Source organism: Callorhinus ursinus, unplaced genomic scaffold (genome assembly GCF_003265705.2).
Source record: "Callorhinus ursinus isolate GAN/ISIS: 27379988/994484 unplaced genomic scaffold, GSC_fseal_2.0 scaffold46, whole genome shotgun sequence".
In the NCBI taxonomy this organism is placed as follows: domain Eukaryota; kingdom Metazoa; phylum Chordata; class Mammalia; order Carnivora; family Otariidae; genus Callorhinus; species Callorhinus ursinus.
In genome coordinates, this window is record NW_027397108.1 from 5628135 (window position 1) to 5640554 (window position 12420).

The following is a 12420-nucleotide window of genomic DNA, read 5'->3' on the forward strand; positions in this document are numbered from 1 at the left end:
TAGGTACCTCCCTCAAACCCCTCTCCTCCTCTGGACTCCAGGCCAGGAATGCAGGACTCAGGACTTCCGTGCCATCCCCCTCCTTCTTCCACAGTGGCAAGGAATAATTCTCAGAAGATGTTAAAATCTCATACAAGTACCCAATGAACACACACCAAAGTTTTATTTAACTCGTTAGTGAGAGGGTCAGTGGATAACCAGAGCAAAATCTCTGGCTTAGCCACAAAGAAAGACCTAAATAAATACCATCTCTCATTGAAGGAAGGTGAAAGGGCAAAGAAAATTTGAGGGCAAAGGGAGCTATTTTTTTTTCCATCCTAGACAGATGTTCACTTGCTCTTCTTAAGTCAGGATTTCATAGATAAGCTCCATGGCTTCAGAGCTCTTTATCTCATGTTGATGGGTTGTTTTGGCTGCATCGGTGTAGAGGTGTACGTTAAGTGCATGAGTAACTTGGGAGTAGATGGGAAATTTGTTTTTAGTTATGGTGGGTGCTGCTAGTGACCTTACAGAGGTGTATGGTCCATCTATCTAGTAAGTGGACTTGCTATAATCAAGAGAAATAGGAAGATTTAGGACCCAGGAAGAGAAATAATCATCCATTGTCGCCTATGGTGTGTCAAGCTTCACTGAAGCCCATTGGAAGCTGTCGGAGATTGTCTCCCCCAGAAGGATCATGAGACCTCTGGTACCACTGTGTAATGAGTTTCCTAAGTGAGCGATAGCAGGGCTTATGTAGCTCTTCCAATAAAGGCTTGTCCATCTGTAGTTAGAGAGTAGACTTAAGCTGTATGTCTGTGTCCTTTGTTGAAATGTTCTTTCTTATAATTATGCTTTCTTGTAATAATTATGCACTTTAAATTGTCAACATTTCCTGCTTGAAAATTACACTTGACATTCATATTTCTATGCAGAATTAGGGAAAAGATGGTTCACCCATGTTTCAAATAAGGCAAAAAGAACAATAATTCAGGGTCAGTTTGGTATTGTATTTCTGTCCAGAGTGAACTCATAAAAGGGGACAGCACATTTCCCTCTAAAGACAGCTATGAATAGACAACTGATGAAAAGCACAAGGAGGCAGAGACCAGAAGCTAAGCGGGTAATACCTTGCATCATGATTCATATGCAGTAAAGGAAAAGGGGAAGATGTGGCTCAACTCTATGTCTTGGTGTCCCATGACTTCTGCTTCATTGTTAACGAACAATGAAATTCTTGTCTTGCTGAGAGGTGGGAGACAATCCACTCTGGTAGATGCTGAAGCAACAACACTGAGTGAGCAGCTGTGGGAGGTAGAAGCAGATCCAAAATAAAGGAGACAGCCCCTGTCTTCCCAGAACTCACTGTGTGGTAGATAGGAATATAACGAGACTTTCCTCGAAATTCTGAGGGTCAGTGCCCACAAAGACATTGAAAATGAAGAGAGCATTGATATGAGAAACATCCTGAGATTGAAGGCAAGAAGATTAGAAAAAAAATACTTGCACATACTAATCAAAAGTAACTTGGTGTAGCTATACTAATACCAAAGTAAACTCTAAGGGAAGAAGCATTTCATACAGTATCCATCCCACACACCCCAACTGGAGCCCAGAGGTTTCTGCTCTGTGACTCGTAGCTGCTCTGCCTTCTCTGATCTGCCCAGTCCACTTTGTGCACTCAACCCATACCGTTAGCAGGAGAAGGTCCTGATTCAACATCAAGCCCTAGCTTGTCTTTTTCACCTCTCCACCCACTGCATTAGCAACTCCTTCTCCCACTCAAGTGTTTCCTGAGCTCTTACCTGAGTCAGGCATGGTGCTACTCACTGGGGGCATATCCGAGAACAAGTCAGTTGGATCCCTGCTGTCCTGGGAAATGACAGTATGATGGGGAAGACAAACATGCAGCAACTCAATAAATAGTTGTTTGATGTGGATGTGTGATCAGTACTATTAAGAGTAAGTGCCCAGGGAGCTCCAGGCAGCTATTACAAAGTGTTCTTGATTTTAGCTATTTGCTACCAGGGCTCCAACCACCAAGCCAACCACTGCTGGCTCTTCTGAGAAGAAGCCCACAAATAAATTTGTTGACTATGGGCCCCAGGAGGTGTGAGAAGGTAACAGATCTCCCCTGAATAATTGCCTGACATCTTAGGCTGCTCAAGTCACTCTAACTCAGATGTTTCCTGCTCCTAGACTCTTGAGAAGTGACTCTAGTCCCCATCTGGCACCTGTTGGGGACACATGATGCTGCAGAGCTTGATCTTAAAGTCAGCCCCAATGTAGGGGTTTAGCACCCAGGACCACAAGCCCTGGACCATAAGGAGGAGCCTGTGTGAAGCCACAGAATCAGTTTCATCCAGGAACTGGTTTTGAAACACCGAGGCACAAGCCAGGTGGCAGAGGACCAAGAAAGGGTAAGGACCCCTTTGGCCAAAGCTGAGTGGATGATGGAACTTGGGCACAGGGGCTGTGACTGATTTTACACTACTGCTAAACATGAGATAACAGGCCTCACTGAAAACTGGTTCATGCCTTTAGGCTGCCTTCTTTCAGATCTACCCAGAGAAGCCTGTAAAACTTTGCCATCGCCTTGTGGGACCTCAGGACCCTGAATCCAGCCAAAGCCAATGTCCCTTCCTGTCTTCCCCAGGCTAAGTTGCAGGGTGGATACTAGCCTCTATGGAACCTTTTACAAATTAGCAAAAAATTTAACATTGTCTGCCAGATAGACATAGTCCCAAGGATTCAGAGCTTGGTAAGGGGGCTGAAGGCTGGATTTCAGGCCCCTCTTATTGCCTTAGCAGGGTATACTGTGAAATGCATAACCTGCATAAGCATGCATGACAGCCTTGCCCAGCTTTTTGGTCTCCAAGGATAGTTTCCACAATCCCTTCCTTAGAATGCCTCCTGCAATGCCCCAGTTAGTGCCAGAATCAAGAGGATGAGCCGTTGCTACTGGAGAAGAAAATGTAGCAATCAGCTTTGACTCTACCTCCCTGCAAGGCCTTCTGCTCTAGGGGCAGCAAAAATGATTTTGGATCCTGAGCAGCAATTCATCAAATAAGGAATAACAGCACAGACTCTGATAAGACACCCAGAAGGCAGGGCAAGCAAATTTGGGGTCCTAAAGCCCAAACTAACCAACTGAAGTGGTTGCTCTTACCTCTTGCTGTGCCATCCTCAACATCTTGCAAGACGCAACCTAGCAGGCATTTCTAGTGAGAGGACGGGGAGACTGGGATGGGAAGACAAGGAGAGAATGGGTAAAGCAAGGTGCTGGAGGTGCTTGGAGGGAACGGTGCAAACGTAGAGGGGAAGGGGCTCAACAAGCGTAGAAGAACAAGTGAGCATGAAGGGTGTGGGAGGGTTGTAGAGCAGGGGGACAAGGAATCTTGGCTGGATAACATTTTACCTTTTGTAAGTTTGGGTCAGCCCAATCCAGAAGGCTGAAGATGCCGAAGGTCTAAAGTGGTTATGGGAAACCTCTCCGAGGAGGGAACATTTGGGCTGAGCAAAATGTTGAAGAGGAATTAGATGTCATCATTTCTAACAGATTTTTTAAATTGAGTATTGTTTTAGGTATGATAAACACACACACACACACACACACACACGCACACACGCACCTCAAGTATATGGTTCGATAAATTTTTGAGAAACGAATGCACCTGTGTAGCCCGCACTGGTGAGAGTAGGAATCAAGATTCACTTTTGTCGCTATGGACATCCTATTGTTCCTATATCATTTGTTGAAAGGACTTTACCTTCCCCACCGAATTGCTGTGATACCTTTATAAAAAAAATTATTGACCGTACAGATATGGGTCTATTCCTGGATTCTCTTCTATTTCATTGATCTATTTGTCCATCCTGTGCCATTGCCATGTAGTTTTTATTTCTTATTTTTCTAAGTCTTTTATTGGATAAATTTTTTTTAACCTCTTCTTTTTAACTGGACTATATTCTATTTCAATTCCCTTGATGATTACTCAAAATTTTATCATGTATACCTAATGTATTTTAAAAATAATATTCACATAAATTTGTAATTCTAGTCTTTTCTTGAGTAAGATGAGGATCTTAAAATAATTTAACTTCCCTGAAAATGTTGCCTTCCCATTTTTCATTTTTTTTTTCTGGTATTATTTTATAAACCAGATAATTAGACTATTTACAATCAATACACATTTAAATCATCTAAATAATTACACAATTTACAATCAATGCATATTTAGATTTTCCAACCAATTTTTGCTGATTCCTGTCCTAATTCTTGCATGACACAACTTTATTTTTCTAAATTCATTCTTTAATACTTCTTTCAGGGAGGGTCTGTGAAAAATAATAGCTCTTGATTTCTGGGTATGTGATAAAAAAATTTCAATCCAGAATTCTATACCTGAATAAACTATCATTAAGACTGATTCTGTTTCGGGGGCGTCTGGGTGGCTCACTTGTTAAGCGTCTGCCTTCAGCTCAGGTCATGATCCCAGGGTCCTGGGATCAAGCCCCGCGTCAGGCTCCCTGCTCTGTGGGAGGCCTGCTTCTCCCTCCCCCACTCTCCCTGCTTGTGTTCCCTCTCTCATTGTGTCTCTGTCAAATTAAAAAAAAAAAAAAGACCGATTCTGTTTCTAAGCCTGAGTTCAAGGTCTACTTCCCACAGGATTCATCTTGTCCAGATCCTCATATGAACTACAGTTTTTCTTTTTGTTTTTTTTGAAGATTTTATTAAAGAAAAGTTTTAGGTCACAGCAAAATTGAAGAGAAGGCACAGAGATTTCATGTATGTCCCCTTTTTCCACACTTGCATAGTGTCCCCCTCTATCAACATCCTCCACCAGAGGGGAACATCTGTTACAAGTGATGAGCCTGCCTTGACACATCATTTTTTTTTTAAAGATTTGATTTGATTATTAATTTAAGCGAGCAAGCAAGCATATGCGTTAGTGGGGGAGGAGCAGAGGACGGAGAGAGAGAGAATCCTCAAGCAGACCCTGTGCTGAGTGTGGAGTCTGATATGGGGCTTGACATGACTTGAGCTGCAATCAAGAGTCCAACACTCTACCACTGAGCCACCCAGGTGCCCCTGCTTTGACACATCATAATCACCTAAAGTCCACAGTTTACCTCAGGGTTCACTCTTGGTGTTGTATATTCTGTGGGTTTGGAAAATGTATCATGACATGCATCTATCACTGTCACGGCCCTAAAAATCCCCTAAGGCCCATCAATTCATCCCTTTACTCCTCTCTCCCCAAACCCTGGAAACCAGTGATTTTTGTATTTTTAAGATTTATTTTTAAGTAATCTCTGCACCCAATGTGGGGCTTGAACTCACAACCCTGAGACCAAGAGTCTCATGTTCTACCAACTGAGCCAGGTGCCCCAGCCATTGATCTTTTTACTGTCTCCAAAGTTGTGTCTTTTCTATAATGTAATACAGGAGGAATACAGTATGTAGTCTTTTCAGATTGGCTTCTTTCACTTAGCAATACACATTGAAGCTTCACTGTAAATTTTCATGGCTTCATAGCTCATTTCTTGTTAGTGTTGAATAGCATTCCATTGTCTGGCTATTATTTATCCATTCAACTACTGTGGGACATTTTGGTTGGTTGGTTGCTTCCAAATTTTGGTAAGTATGAATAAAGCTGCCATAAACATGTGCATGGAGGTTTTTATGTGGACATAAGTTTTCAGCTCCTTTGGGTAAATACCAAGGAGTGTGATTGCTGGATCATATGGTAAGGGTATGTTTAATCTTCAAAAAATTTTTTTCGGGGCACCTGGGTGGCTCAGTCGGTTGAACATCTGCCTTCGGCTCAGGTCATGATCCCAGGCTCCGGGGATTGAGGCCCGCATTGGGCTCCCTGCTCGCCTGGGAGCCTGCTTCTCCCATTCCTCCCTGCTTGTGCTCTCTCTCGCTATCTCTGTCACTATCTCTGTCTCTCTCAAAAAATTAAAAAAAATTTTTTTTTCAGTGAGTATACTGACACACAATGTTACATCAGTTTTAGGTGTACAACATACTGATTCAACATCTCCATACGTTATGCTGTGCTCACAAGTGTAGCTACCATCTGTCCCCACATGAAGCTATTACAATACAGAGTAAGTTTAATTTTCTAAGAAGGGGCAAAACTTTTCCAAGGTGGCTGTACCATTTTGCACTTGGGCCGCACAGTTTTGATTTCCGCTTGTTACTGAGGCTAAGTTCTCCTGGTGGCAAATGGGATATTTCACTTCTTGTTTCTAGGTTTGATCTATGGTTTTAAACTTGGGGTGCAGCCGGTTTAGACTTGGGAACAAGCACCACCCAGGCTGAGCAAACAGCATGTGCATAAACCCTACTAGTGGTGCAAGGAGAGGAACTCATGAGGTGAGACCCAAAGACAGGTCCAAATTACACAGGGCCGGTGTTTATTCTCAGTGTAATGGGAAGCCATAGAAACATTTTCAATTCAAACATGATCAATTCCCAGAATTAAAAATTAATTTGGCATCTATTTCTGGCTTTCTCCTTCACTTTACTTATCCAGCTTCTCAGAGCCCTTGATTTTACTTTCATACACATATGTCTGCTTCCACAGCCTCCAAGCACTTACATTTTGAGGAGGCCTTCCACAATATAAATAAAAGTTTCCAGCATTAGTCTGCAAAAAAGGAAGATGTCACGCCAAAGCACTGGCTTTTCCCTGGGTTATAAATTGCATGACTCATAGGAAGCAAAAAAATGTAATTTGCATGAGATTTGACCAAGTTTTGTTAAATTAAAATTTATCAAGCAATTATTCCACAAATGTATTGCAAGAAAAAGAGGGAGAAGGAGTAGGGAACATACAGATTAAAAGAAACTTAAAGAGGGGCACCTGGGTGATTCAGTCGGTTTAAGCATCTGCCTTTGGCTCAGGTCATGATCCCAGGGTCTTAGGATCAAGTCCTGCATTGGGCTCCCTGCTCAGTGGGGAGTCTGCTTCTCCCTCTGCCCCTCAGCCTGTTCTCATACTCTCTCTCTCTCTCAAATAAATAAATAAAATCTTAAAAAAAATAAAAGAAACTTAAAGAAGTATCAACCAATCACAACATATAGACATATCTATCAGCTATCTACCAGTCATCCATCTGCCTGCCTGCCTGTCTGTGTATCTATACTTACCTTTAACACTTATTTACATGCCTGGTTCAGAGGTACTGTCTTAATTTGTGTTCCCCAGAAGTAGACCCTTGGATGAGGATGCGGGTGCAAGCAGTTTATTTTGGAGGTGCAGGAAACCCTTGTAGGGGAGTGAGGAGAAAGGAAAATAGCCAGTTAGCTGCCTGATCAAACAAGTCAGCACTGAGGGCAACTGGAGCTCAATTGCTGGGAAAATGCTCCAAAATGGTGTTAAACACATTCCTCCAGATGGTCCCTCCTGAGTGGTGATGGGGTGTTTTGATACCAACTCTGATCATTGATCGGTTGAGGCTGCTCCCAGAAGAAGCAGTCTCTGGCACTTCCGGTGTGCTGTGCCCAGGGAGAATCCGGGAGAGCATTTCCCACAACTTTGGGAAAGTTCTATAGAGAAGTGGATCCAGTTGGCTGGGGCACCATGAAGTGGGGATGTAAAGGAAATGGGCAAGTCACCAAGAGTATTTGCTCGAGCGTGCACCTTACACCATCTAGACCTGCTTGTGTTCCACATTAGTTCTCTCCGTCCAGTCAGTGCTTCTTCAAGGTGGTGGCCCGTCACCGTGTAAAAAATAAAAACTCACGGTCGGAGGATTACAGTCCTTGCTGCATGACTTCCCTCTTCCACCACTCATACTAGGGTCCTCTCACTTGTCAGCGCTTCTGGTGGTCTAGGTTGCTTTTCCCGGGACGTAACCCAAAGCTTCTCTCTGAAAATCACAAACCTTTGCTTACCATGCCCTCGTGAGGTAATGGTGCGTGCAATTCCCATTTATTGTTTTCCCTGGACATGGAGACAAGAGGAGTACCAGTGAGTTCCTGGGATACCATACACACTCCTGTGTGTCCCCATTCTGCAGCAGGAACCTTAGAGTCTTGTGGGATAGTCCATGAGAATTACTCCTGCTGGTAGAGTGACCCTTCCCTTTGCCCACTGGCCTTGTGCTGTACTTACCCTCCTTGTGAGGACGTGACATGTCATGTCTACACGATGTGATGGAGTGAGGAGAGGCACTTGTGGCGTAGCGTTGGGCTCCTACTGACCTTCTGACCATACATCAGAAGGAGGATCATCTGCTTCTGGACTGCTGTTGACTACAGGTAACTGGGCGGGGGGCGGGGGGGCGGAGTTCCTGCTATCACCTCGGCGCTGACTAAAAAGGATTTGTCTTAGCGGTTGACAGAGTGTCAAAACAAAAGACCTATATGGTGAAGATGTGGTGGTCCCAAACTTTTAAAGGAGTTACTTTTAGAATCTTCAGCTTGAAGCTAAGAGATTAGTTTAGCTAATCTCTTCCTGGGTCCCTTCTCGGGGAAGCTCAGTAAAGAAGGAGTTTTCCATTTTTCCTCCTCCCTTCTTTTCTTAAGAATGAAGTATTTATCCTTCATCAAGGAAATGAAGGGTGAGTTTGTATTAGCATTTTTATACTCAGAGTTGATTTAATATGAATTGGAGTTTTTGGAACAAGACAATACTAATTCTTTTTTATTTATTTATTTTTTATTTTCATGTAATCACCACACCCAACACAGCGCTCGAACTCACAACCCCGAGATCAAGAGTTGCATGCCCTACTGGCTGAGTCAGCCAGGCACCCCTGATTCTAACACTTTTAACTATTAATGCCAATAAGCTTCTGGTGTGCATAATTCATATTCACAAGAAAGCTTTTCTTAGCTTCCTAATTATTACTTCTTCTCACCTTTGAAATCATTGATACCTATTTAGTGACCTTGTTTTTTGTGATCTCTTCATCTATGAGAAGCAAGCTCAGGGAAACTTCAGGCATTTCTTAGTTTTGCTCTTCTGCTCTCAGGTATAAAGTTTGGAAATACTTAATTTCTCATTTGAAAATTGCTGTCAATTCATGAGTGCTGGAGGGTGTTTTGAGGCCCTCTGCTATCACCCAACCGTCTCTGCCTCAACATGAGCATAAGTATTCCAGCCTTTCTTTTTCCATTGAGGCTCCTGACCAGTGGGACCTGCTCGATTCCTGCTGGAGGCCTTCAGGTGCTCCTGTCCCTTTTGGTAGAGACAACAGTAGCAACTTCAGAACTGTTCACTTGACCATTTGGACTGTCATTTCTAAAAATCCAGATGTCAACTTTCCAGAATCAAGGGGATCCAAGCCATAATCTGTTGAGCAATTCTTCTGAAGGCAGCTATAATGTTATCACAGTCCTGAGTAGGGATGTGCCAGCCAGCAACCTAACATTCTGCCATTATTTTCTTCCTTTGAATTTTCTCCCCAGCAATATCTACATTGCAATTTATCCCATTTGACGGATTTCTCCTGGCTAATTCAGAGAAACTTTTTTCTTCCTTTCAAATCTTGTCATCCAATTTACGAGGGCGGGGGTGGGGGGGGGGACAGGGTAGGGAATCACAGGTATTCCAAAAAAGCTTCTCAAACTCACTAGCAGCCAGAGAAATGGAAATAAACACTGAGATGCCGCACTTGTGCACCTAAGAGTGAAGAATGTTTTAAAGTTGGTATTTCAGTTATTCATTGCTATAAGACAAACTACCCCCAAACATAGTGACAGCATCCTTAAGGTTCTTTTTTTTTAAAAAGATTTTATTTATTTGACAAAGAGAGAGGGAACACAGGCAGGGGGAGTGGCAGAGGGAGAAGCAGGCTTCCTGCCAAGCAGGGAGCCCGATGCGGGGCTCGATCCCAGGGCCCTGGGACCATGACCTGAGCCGAAGGCAGTCGCTTAACCAACTGAGCCACCCAGGCACCCCCACCATCCTTAAGGTTCTTGGAATCCCTTATAACAAAGAGGGTCTAGGAGACACACCCTCCTGATATCTTCTGACATCTCAAAATCAGAAAATGGATTTACAGCTGCATCTTGACTTTGAGGGCTTACTTCAAAATTTATCCCGAGGGGTGCCTGGGTGGCTCAGTCGTTGAGCGTCTGCCTTGGGCTCAGGTCAGGGTCCCATCCCAGGATCCTAGGATCGAGCCCCGCATCGGGCTCCCTGCTCTGCGGGAGGCCTGCTTCTCCCTCTCCCACTCCTCCTGCTTGTGTTCCCTCTCTCACTGTGTCTGTCAAATAAATAAATATCTTAAAAAAAAAGTTATCCCAAGACCAAATTTTATTGACAACACTCCAGCTTTCATCTCTACAGTTCCTTATTTTCAGAACCTTTTGCTTGCTAGGCAAGACCAGCCTGGCTCAACATTTCTTTAAACTGTGCTACGTAACTAAACGGTTCCTTCTCTCGTTTCTATCTTGTAATTTACCAGAGGCAGCCAGAAGCAGCCATTTGTCCCTTTTAAGGTGCTGCCTGACAATTTCCCCAGCCAGATCTTACCAGATGTGGTGGGTCCTAGAGTTCATTTCTGGGAAGAACCAGCCTTGGATGCTCTGCATCTTACATTTGACAGGAGTGAGTACAATTTGGTACCTGGATTAAGTAAGAAGGGAGCAAGTGGTTCATCACAAACTAAGGGTTTTATATTTAAGATCGCCTGGGGAAAATAGTGTTTTCTACTTCATTACTCTTGAGGCTTGAAGATTTTGAGTTTATGAATATATGCCCGCAGATAGAATTATATTGCAAAATCTTTGAGGAGTACAATATGTGTTAGGTGGATTCTCAGAAGAGTCACTTAAAATGTTTATGTGAGGTTGGGTAAATAGGAGAAAATTTTCATTCGATTCACTGTTATTTATGAAACACCTATTTTTTATAAATCCCTGCATGAAGAATGTGAGGTTGGAACCAGACAAAGAGTGAGGCATAATCCCTGCTTTCAAATTAGGTAATATTTTATAGAATGATCTAAATGAGTATGTGATTATATATGGTTATACTTCAAGTGAACACTAACTGCTTTTTCAATTTTTTCTTGCTATCATATATTCACATTACATTCTTAATATTGGATCACTAATATTGAGAATACCCTATTTACAAAATTAATCTTTTGTGTTGAAAATTGATGGTTAATGTGAATTTAACTCATATCCTCTATAAAAAGCAAGATTTTAAAAAAAGGATATAATTTAAAATGTCATAGTACAATAATACTATGTATAGGTAGTACAGTAGGATTCTGAAAGATTGTTTAGAAAAAAGTATGGTCTTATTTTGGGGCCGGGCTATTTTCTGCCTGTTTCCCAATTCTATTCTTTTCTTTCCCCTACAGGGTGACATCAGAGAGAGAGCACGGGCTTTGTCAATAGATCTGCATTTGAATCCTAAATCTAGCACTTAAAAGCTGTGTCGCACTGAGTGAGTTACTGAAGGTCTGTGTAGCCCATTTTCTTCATGGGTAAAGCAGAGATGATACTTTACAAGCCCTGCCCACGGTGCAGTGCCTGGCCAAGTGTACGAACTCAGTGTTTGTTAAACAAATGAATGTCAGAACTGTTGCTGGCACGTGGCTAACATTTAACAGCAAATCCCCTCCGCAGGGCTGTCACAGTGGTTAGTCACTCGGAAAACATTCACCAGATCTGCTTCCACCTTGCTTTATTTTCTTTCGGGTAACATCTTGGTCCAACCGTTATCAGCTCCCTTCTAGATTAAGTGCCTGAAAGGATCTCCAATGGTCAGGTATGGGTTTGTGCTTCATGCTCTTGATGGAGTTCAGGTTATCTGATACCACTGAATCCAGAATCTGCATACAGTGAAATCCAGGTCTGTGGGACTGCCGCCTTGTTCCTATGTTATTCTCCATTTCTGATTTGTGGCCATCCCCATGAGGTTGAATGAGAATCAGAGGCAGGAGCAGAGAGGTGTCAGATTTAAGGACAGAATCCATTTGACACAGATATTATACGTGATGAAGTGATGAACCATCAGGGACAATGATTAAGGCAGAGGTCAGACAGGGGGATGTGGGTGTGAGAGCCTGCTGTGAGTGGGAGAGAAGTCACAATAAGTCACAGTCTGCCAATATTTGTCAGATTATCCTCTTTATTACCTGAATTGTCTTGTTTGATCCTGCTGCAATTTTGCAACAATACAGGGTTACCCCTGCTACTCCTGGGCAGGCAGAGTTTTTTCCCATTCATACAAAGCTGACGGAATAGATACTAGCAGGAGATACCATTCAGATTAAATATGCCTTAGGGAAAACAGTGTGACTTTGCACCAGCTCATCTGAGCACTCCTACTTTATAGTGAGTATCCTAAGACACAGTACATTTTCTTTCCTGGGGCCAGTAAAAACACAGGGCTCCAAGGAAAAACAGCAAAATACAGAAAGAAACCTCAGGATATACAAGCGAGCTGCTGGTTGCGAGTTGCT